This window comes from Giraffa tippelskirchi, chromosome X (assembly GCF_054371585.1).
Source record: "Giraffa tippelskirchi isolate mGirTip1 chromosome X, T2T-mGirTip1v1.2.pri, whole genome shotgun sequence".
Lineage (NCBI taxonomy): Eukaryota > Metazoa > Chordata > Mammalia > Artiodactyla > Giraffidae > Giraffa > Giraffa tippelskirchi.
Genome location: NC_137289.1, coordinates 47,062,023 through 47,072,057, shown reverse-complemented (window position 1 = coordinate 47,072,057; position 10,035 = coordinate 47,062,023). Strand labels below are relative to the sequence as shown.

Sequence of the window (10,035 nt, the reverse complement as noted above, 5' to 3'; positions counted from 1 at the left end):
GAACTGTTTTTAGAATCTGGCATGTCCTGTAGTCATGAGAAAGAAATTAACAATCTATGACCTTAGCTAAATAAGCAAAACTGTAGGGGGATACAGTATTAAATACTCCAAACACTTTCTCCTTCACCTTCATCTGCTGGTGCAGACTGAATCCACCTGGAAACGAGAGGACAAGCAAGCCAGGGGATGCAGTTTGTAGAGGCCAGCTTCCTAGAGCAAAGAGCAGGGTGGAGAAAATGTGTGAGAATGGATCTGGAGAAGACTATATAGCACAGAAGTAAGTAGGCAAGATGGGATGGCTTAAAGATCAAACTTGAGGTTTACTGAATACTATTTTACCATAGAAAAGATAGAACATACTACAGATTTTCAAAGGAGGTATATTATTCAGAGACCAATCAGAAAAAAACAGAACCACTCTAGCTATTTCAAATAGAGGAAATTTAATATAAGGACTTGATAATGCATGCGGTAGAAGACAAATGGGGACAGTGAGACAACCTCAAGATCAGCAGAAGCAGAAAGCTATCACCAAACCTAGGGAAACGATGGGAGGAGGTAACATTACCAGAAGCCAGAAGTAGGACTCTCCTATGCAGGGGCCTGCCAGCAGGAGATGAGACCACAGTCAGGGTGGAATCTGGGCCTAAACAGAAAGGGCTCTTTGGCAGGAGCTACAACCATGGAGAAGAAAGATTTTGAACCATTTTTAGCAGAGCATGCTGTGATTGAGTAATATCTTTTGTGGTGAAGAGGGTAATGGAGGCATACATGCCACATATCTTTCATTATGGACCTAGATATATTTCCTTATATCATGACTGTGTAGCATGAAGATGTAAAGTGTTAATGTAAGATATAGCTGGGGGCAGAATTTATGTCAGAAAGAAAACTGTCTTTATCTGGCAAAATAAGAATGCACCTTAATTGTGGAAATATAATCCTCGGGGCATAGCTGATTTGGGCTGGAAGCAAGAAAAACATGGATAAACTGTAACATAAGAAAAGAACATATATTTGAAGGGCTGTTGGGTATGAACTACAGATGAGAGGTAACAAATACAAAGTAGACAGAGGACCTAGCAACATGGCAGGAGGTTAGAGGCCAAGCAGAAGAGATAACCAGTCAAGATTCTTCCCTCAGAAGAACTTTGAAGAACAGCAATAGTTAATGTTCTAGACAATCCATGTAGTCTGAACATATTGATACTTTGGTAAGGGAAGAGGTTGTGATGGTATCTTGCATGGTCATATGGTGCAAAAAAGAGACTATACACACAGAGGGCAGAATACTGTTGGTAAAAACAGTAACTTGGGTCTGAAGGTAAATAGAAACATATGGCTTTCCTTTACCCCAAACTTTAAATACTATAACTCATTAGATGACTGGAGACTCACTAATTACATGTCTAAATCAAACCCTTCAAAATTTAACGCTTCAAGCTAACAGAATATCCAATACTTATTCACCAGTCTAATATATTTGTAGGTGATGCTGAAATCTATCTTATACTAACACTATTTATTCTCTAGAGTTCTGATTTGTGGATATAGAATGTTCTAGAGAATAAGAGATACTGATTTCTAACTTTTGAAGAATGTCCACATTGGAGGGATGGGAAAAATTTGTTTGAAAAGACAGAACTCAGACCAACAAATAGAATTTAAAAGGAGTAAGGTTTATAGGAAAATAACTTTGGCTCACTGTGTTTCTAGTAACAGAGGATCTCCAAAATAGAACCGCTTTTCTTGTAGAATATGGTTAAACCAGTTCAAGCAGAGGCTGATGACCATAACAGAGATAATGATAATAATAATAATCACTAGCATATTTTGAAGACATTATGCTATGTGTTAAACTCTCTGATTTTTAAAATGTGTTTTTATTTAAGCTTAAAATTCTACAAAGAAGTATTATTACTATCCTCACTTTGCCTACAAGAATATTAAAAGGTTAAATAACTTGCCCCAGGTCACACAGCTAATAAATGACACAGAAATGAGATTCTAAACTACAGCCAACTGACTCCAGAACTGATATGCTACCATTATGCTATGCTGCTATGCTGTGCTCAATCGTGTCTAGCTCTACGACTCCATGGACTGTAGCCTGCCAGGCTCCTCTGTCCATGGAATTTTTCAGGCAAGAATACTAGAATGGGTTGCCATTTCCTCCCCTAGGGGCTCTTCTTGACCCAGGAATTGAACCTGCATCTCTTGCATCTCCTGCATTGGCAAGCAGGTTTTTTACCACTGCACCACCTGGGAAGCCCCACATTATGCTAAACTGCCTACGTAATGCTATAGAAGTGTCTATATGGTGCCTAGGAAGATGACCTGGGGAACTTTTAATTTTAAGATTCTATATGTGTATGGGAACAAATATGTATATACAATATATGATCTGTGCATATATATGCATCTTCATACATATAACAAAAGAGAAAGAAACTCTTTAATCCATGGAAAAGATGAGTAAAAATGGCCCTCTCAATAGAAAAAACCAACATAAGTTGAAATTGATACAAACTGAGAGGTGGTTTATAAAATTTTGGTTGATAAGACATGGGAAGTGAACAAGTCCTGTGAAGTTGACAAGGTTGATAACTTGTTATGACTAGAATGTACTGAAACATCAACCACCTGAATCACAATGTAACTGGACCATCTGTGATGTTGAATTAGAAAAAAAGCATCTGAAAAAATGGAGACAAAGAGCTGGTCTTGGTTTATGAAGCATGGCATCTGAGCCTGAAAAAATGGCATCTGAAAAAATGGAGACAAAGAGTTGGTCTTGGTTTATGAAGCAACAGTGCTAATTTAAGACATTATTAACTATTTTAGGCCTACAGAAAAATGCAAGGAAATGTTAGGAAAGATAAATTATTTTACCTGTAAACCTATTATCAAGCTTGGATGAGTCTTAACATATTGTTTCAGATTTTTAAAGAGAAATAAAATATTACAGGCAGAGTTGAAGCCCCTGTGTACTTCTCCTTGATGCTATTCCTCTTGTTCAGTAACTAAGTCATGCCTGACAGTTTGTGACTCCATGAACTGCAGCACAACAGGCTTCCCTGTCCTTCACTATCCCTCAGAGTTTGCTTAAATTCACGTCCATTGAGTCGGTGATGCCATCCAACCATCTCGTCCTCTGTCATCCCCTTCTCCTCCTGCCTTCAATTTTTCCCAGCATCAGGGTCTTTTCTAATGAGTTGGCTCTTCGCATCAAGTGGCCAAAATATTGGAGCTTCAGCTTCAACATCAGTCCTTCCAATGAATATTCAGGGTTGATTTCCTTTAGGATTGATTGGTTTAATCTCCTTGCTGTCCAAGGGACTCTCAAGAGTCTTCCCAAACACCATGGTTCAAAAGCATCAATTCTTCAACACAATGCCTTCTTTATGGTCCAGCACGCACATCTGTACATGACTATTCGAAAAACCATAACTTTGACTCTATGAACCTTTGTCTGCAAAGTAATGTCTCTGCTTTTTAATACGCTGTCTAGGTTTGTCACAGCTTTTCTTCCAAGGAGCAAGAGTCTTTTAATTTCATGGCTGCAGTCACCATCCACATTTATTGTGGAGCCAAAGAAAAGAAAATCTGTCCCTGCTTCCACTTTTTCCCCATCTATTTGCCATGAAGAGATGGGGCTGGATGTTGTGATCTTAATTTTTTGAATTTTGAGTTTTAAGCCAGCTTTTTCACTCTCCTCTTTCACCTTCATCAAGAGACTCTTTAGTTCATCTTCACTTCCTGCCATTAGAGTGGTATCATCTGTATACCTGAGGTTGTTGATATTTCTCCCAGTAATCTTGATTCCAGCTTGTGATTCATCCAGCACGGTATTTCTCATGATGTGCTCTATGTATAAGTTAAATAAACAAGGTGACAATATACAGCCTTGACATACTCCTTTCCCAATTTTGAACCAGTCCATCGTTCCATGTCCATTTCTGTTGCTTCTTGATCTGCATAAAGATTTCTCAGGAGGCAGGTAAGGTGGTCTGGTATTCCCATCTCTTTAAGAATTTTCCACAGTTTGTTGTGATCCACACAGTCAAAGGCTTTAGTGTAGTCAATGAAGCAGATGTTCTTCTGGAATTTTCTTGTTTTTTCTATGATCCGATGGGTTTTGGCAATTTGATCTCTGGTTCCTCTGCCTTTTCTAAATCCAGCTTGAACATCTGGAATTTCTCAGTATAGGTACTGTTGAAGCCTAGCTTGCAGTGCTTAAAGGCTGTAAATAATGAAATGACGAGGGATCATATTTGAAATGTCCAAATGTTACAAACTATACAATACAAGCTTGAGAATTTCCTATGCTGGTTGGCAGGTAACATTTCCTATTTTCTGATGGTGTAATTTTCTTTTATTAGCTCAGAGGCCAAAAAGCACAAGCCTCTGAAATCAGCAAGAAGCCTTTTAAAGGTATATGCAAACTTCAGACTAATTGACAGTTAACGTCTAGTAGAAGATGTGGCGACCAAGCTATAGACAATTACTTTAAAATTTAGAGAATAATGACCTACAGATTACAATCAAGTTTTAAATCGATTATCTAATAATATCTAATATTATTCAGAATGGTTCTGCTCTGTGGTCAGAGTGGGCATCTCTTGTGAACTTACTAGAAGAAATGTAGAATCTCAGACTCCAACCCAGACCTACTCTAGCAGCCTGCACTTTAACAATATCTCCAAGTGTTTCACTTGCACATTCAGTTTGAAAAACATTAATATATTACAATATTCTAGAATGAAAAATACTAAAATAATATAATGGAGAGATTAGGCCATGGTCAGATTAACTGCAACTTTGACTATCATTGGCACTGATCATCTGTCTTTAAAAGGAGAAAAAAGAGCTAAACTGAGATGTAAAATAGAATACCATCCTCTACTACCACTTGATTAATGTGATATAATGATAGGATGCACCACCATTTCCTTAAGTAGACCTATACTTGTGACACATTAACACCTCCATGGTAGGACTTCCATTGTGATCTAGTGGTTAAGACTCTGTGTGTCTACTGCAAGGGGGTATGAGTTTGATCCCTGGTTAGGGAACTAAAATCCCACATGCCACACGATGTAGTCAAGTAATAATTATAAAATTTAAAATTAGAAAATGAAAAGCAGACTACAAACTTAAAAAAAAAAAAAAACCCATATTATTGATGAGCCCATGACTTGATAAAATATATTTGGCACATTACTCTCAAGTCAGAGTTTTCTAAAGTTGTTCTTAATGTATTGAGGGATTTGGGGGAGGAAGGAGAAATGCAGAGGGGAGAGGTCAAGGCTAGCCAGGGAAATGGTAGGCAACCCCATCCTTGAAGGCTGAGTGGGTGGTGGGAACCTAGTACTTCCATTCCCTGGTTCAGAACATGCATTACAAGCTTTTCTAATCAAAGACTTATAGATTTACACCATAGTTTCTTTCAGATTTTGGGAGTATCATTTATTTTAGACCCTTTCAGCTAACAGAACAAAGAAATATATGTATGTATACTCATGTGCCATCTATTTACATGTAACAGTATCAGGATTGTTAATCTATACCCCTCCAAAAAAGAACACTATCAATTAGATTATAGTGTCTTTTTTTTTTGCTTTTAGTCTTGCAAACTCCATTCATTTCCAAAGTTACTTAAGTTGGGGATCTTAGTGAGGTGGTGTCATACATTTGTAATAAAATCAGATTGTTTAGTCAAATTCTGCATTCCATTCTTGATGTCAAAATGTTTTTTTTAAATATGCATACACTGATTCACTTTTTGTGCTTTTGACAAGTACGTAGTGTCATGTATTTACCATAACATCATACAGAATAATATCACTGCCCTAAATAACCCTCTATGCCTGGAGAAAGAAATGGCAATCCACTCCAGTATTCTTGCCTGGGAAATCCCAGGGACAGAGGAGCCTGGCAGGCTATAGTCCATGGGGTCTGAAAGAGTCAGATATGACTTAGTGACTGAGCACAGTCACTTTTTTTCTAATATCTAATGAAGTTTTAAAAATTAATTTATTTTAATTGGAGGACAATTTCTTTACAATATTGTGGTGGTTTTTGCCATACATTGACATGAATCACCCACAGGTTCACACATGTCCCCCCATCCTGAGCCCCTTCCCACCTCCCTTCTCCTGGGTTGTCCCAGAGCACCAACTTTGAGTTCCCTGCCTCATGCATTGAACTTGCACTGGACATCTATTTTACATATGATAATATACATGTTTCAATGCTATTCTCTCAAATCATCCCATCCTTGTCTTCTCCAACATATTCCAAAAGTCTGCTCTTTACATCTGTGTCTCTTTTGCTGCCTTGCATGTAGGATCATCGTTACCATCTTTCTAAATTCCATATATATGTGTTAATATACTGTAGTGGTGTTTCTCTTTCTGACTTACTTCACTCTGTATAATAGGCTCCAGTTTCATCCACCTCTTTAGAAATGACTCAAAAGTGTTCTTTTTTTTTTTATAGCTGAATAATATTCCATGTACCACAACTCTCTTATCCATTCGTTTGAGCACAGTCATTTTTAGGAACAGTATAGGCCACACACAACACATCAGTGGCTCCTAGTGTGTAGCCTCTGGTTTAATATCTTTCTTTCCCACTTGGCTCTCTACTCTACAGGGGCACAAGCCCACAGGTCTGCTGTGCTCACTCAGTGTCTGGATTCAACAAATGGAAAAATAAAAATAGAAGATGGACCCATCCTCCCAGCAGAGCACCAGTTTCAGAAAGAATACACTGGCATGGAGATGGCATTCTGTCACTCCCTGACTCTTTCGATTGCCCGCTGTAAATGTTGCCATGTCCCTTTAAGCCCTACTCCCAGTTGACCCCTGCAAGCCTCCTTATTCTCTGCCCTGAAGTCATCACAATGGCCACATGGGTTCTGGCTGGGGCGGGGCCCTCTATGACATCACCAAGGCCCCAGCCCTGCCTGGTCCTCAGTCTCCAGGTGCCGAGAGCAGACCAGTGCACCAGGAGCCACTTCCTCTCGGCTCACCCTGTGGTCCCTCAAATCGTCCCTGTGCTTATCCATGGGTGTTACCTGTGTCTAACACCTTTATGTTTACTTATCTGAGAGAGAAAGCCAAAGAAGAACTCCAGGGGAAGGTGCTTTGCGAAGGGCACTTTCTAATTTGGCAGAATCTACCAGAGCATGACCAAGATTGGCTTGAGATCACATTGCTCTGGCTTTTCTTCTTTGTGTTGATGTACGTAGCAGTGAAGTTGACAGGAGAGAGTGGCGAGAGTAATGTGCAGACTCCTCCTGCCCGTCCAGGCAGTTCATTAGGCTCTCCAGGAAAGAAAAAGGAAAAGGCTTCCTCCAACAAAGACTATATGTTCAATACCTTAACCCTGCTCAAGATGGACCTTGTGAAATTTGTGTCCAGTGTGCAGAATCTGAAACTCGCCATGGCAACCGATGGTAACTTCAACCCTCCCAATGTTGAGGTTCCTGCAGATGCACACAATAACATTACAGTATATGAGCTCTCAGGCAACAAAGACTCCAATTGAGTGGATTTGTGTGTCAAAGTAGAGGAGAAATAGTTGAACGTTGACAAACTCTATCCAAACTAATAAAACCATTCTGAAGAAAAAGAAAAAGCCTGTGATATTTTTTATTAGCTCTAAGTTTTACCTTTTCCAGAATGTAGTATAATTGGCATCATGCAGCATATAACCTTTTCCAGACTAGCTTATTTTACTTAATAACATTCATTCAGGTTTCATCCATTTCTTTTTGTGATTTGATAGCTCATTTCTTTTTATTCTTGAATAATATTGTTATGTTGATGTACCATAGTTTGTTTATCCATTCATCTATTAAAGGACACTTTGGTTGCTTCCAATTTGTGTGTGTGTGTGAGAGAGAGTATGAGCTAAGCTGTTATAAAATTCATGTGCATGTTTTTGTGTGGGCATTAGCTATCAAATCACTTGGTTAACTATCTAGGAGTATAATTGCTAAATCATATGGTATGACAATGTTTAGCTATGTTAAGAGATTGCTTCCAAAGTGAGTACCATTTTGCATTCCCACTAACAATGAATGAGAGTTTCTGTTGTTCCTCATCTTTACCAGTAATTGGTTTTGTCAGATTTTTGTATTTGACCATTCCAATGAGTGTGTAGTGGTATCTCATTGTTTTAATTTCACCAGTCTACTCTAAAAAGTTATCTTATTTCCATATTTCCATTGTGTTTTATTACCATAAATTCTTCAAGCGTTTTATCTTTAATCTGAGGTTTAAATAGATCTTCTCCTTAGGAAAACTTCTGCTGCTGTTTATATCATCAGTTATTACATCAGTTAATTAGTCCTCTAATAATTTTTTCATGAAAGACTGATGACTTGAAATCATGTATATTGGAAAAAATTTAATTTTAATTGAACAACACTGACCACATTTTCTTTTCCTGAGTATTGCTTTGTCCATGAATGTTTAGTGCCTCCACACAAAAGTTTAAGTTCAGCATGAACTTCTCTCCTTTCTTTTTTTTTGGTTTGTTTTGATTTTCTTATATACTTACTAAATGTTAACCAAATCTGTATTAGTACGAGTTGCAGTTGCAGTTGTACGTTTATCCTGAAGTTTTATTACAAGCATATATGTATTTTACCAGAATTTTGACTTTATTATGTGTCTTCATATGGTTTTAAAAACCTATATGCTCATTATTCAAGTCTTTTATAGTCTATGCCTTTTCTCCATTGAGATTCAAATGAATGTATTTATATAATGTTAGAAACAGAGAACAACATAAAATATGTTGATACAGTTATTGAAGAAAATAGATTTTAAAAAGAACAGTAACTAAACTATTTTCTATTTGTTAGCAAAATTAACTTTCTCTCAGTGTATTTTGTAATTATGAAAGTCCAAATGTTCTTGCATATAGTCTATAAACAGAGAAGATAAATTAGCAAGCACCTCAACTGAACATAGATTTATAGAAAACCTAATGCTCAGTTTTAACTATTCTAACTTACAGTCTTGTTATAGTTTAGTTATCAACATTCTTGTTTTTCTGTCAGTAAAGAGAATGTGCTAGTTCTCTTGGGGGGAAGACTATTTTAATCAATATTTTTCCTATGCTTTTGATTTTCAAGAGAACAGAAATCTTAAACAAGACACTTGTTTTTGAGTGTCTGGTACTGTGCCTAATGAATATTTTTCTAATTAATATGTTATCATTGGTAAAATGTATTTTCTGTTTACTTCCAACACTTATTTAAAGTGACTTATGATAAAAGATATATTAACTTAAATATGTTTGGAATTGACATGTACACGCTGCTATATTTAAAATGATGACCAACAAGGACCTACTATATAGCACAGGGAACTCTGCTGAATACTCTGTAATAACCTAAATGGGAAAAGAATTTGAAAAAGAATAGGTATATAACTGAATCACTTTGCTGTACACCTGACAAGCTAACACATTGTTAACCAATTATACTCCGATATAAAAGAAAAAATTAAAAAAGAAAATAAACTTTCACAGAAGAGAAAGATAGCAATATAAACTAAGCAACATTGAGAATGAGGCAAAATATTATTGTGCTTCACAGTACACTAGCTTTATCAATATAAATAGTAGTCACTGTTTGAAATGGAAGGAAATTAACTCAGCACTGCTCTTTCATATGAAGGCATACAAATACAGATACAGATACAAACATATAATGGCATTTCTATCCATCATTCATCTCCTTTTATGTTGTTCCATTATAATAGAATCTGTGTTTGTTATCTCTCTATTAATATAATGGTATCATTCACTTTCATATATCAGATGTTTGTTAAGCACCTGTGTCAGAGTGTTTCAGGCACTGGAGATACAGTGGTAAAAAAAATCCTTGTCCTCATTGAATTTATATTTTATTCCCAAGTTAGGTAGAGATATTTAATAAGCAAAGAAGTCAAATATATCATATAATCACTAAGGACTATGGAGAAAAAACAGGCAGAGAGAGAAAGAACTCAATTA

The 10,035-nt window shown here is 36.9% G+C and overlaps 1 pseudogene; it reads left to right on the top strand.

Moving 5' to 3' along the window:
- Window positions 1-6,915: 6,915 nt before the first annotated feature.
- LOC145535639 (protein FAM209 pseudogene) lies at window positions 6,916-7,554 on the top strand (annotated as a pseudogene).
- The last annotated feature ends 2,481 nt before the right edge of the window (window positions 7,555-10,035 follow it).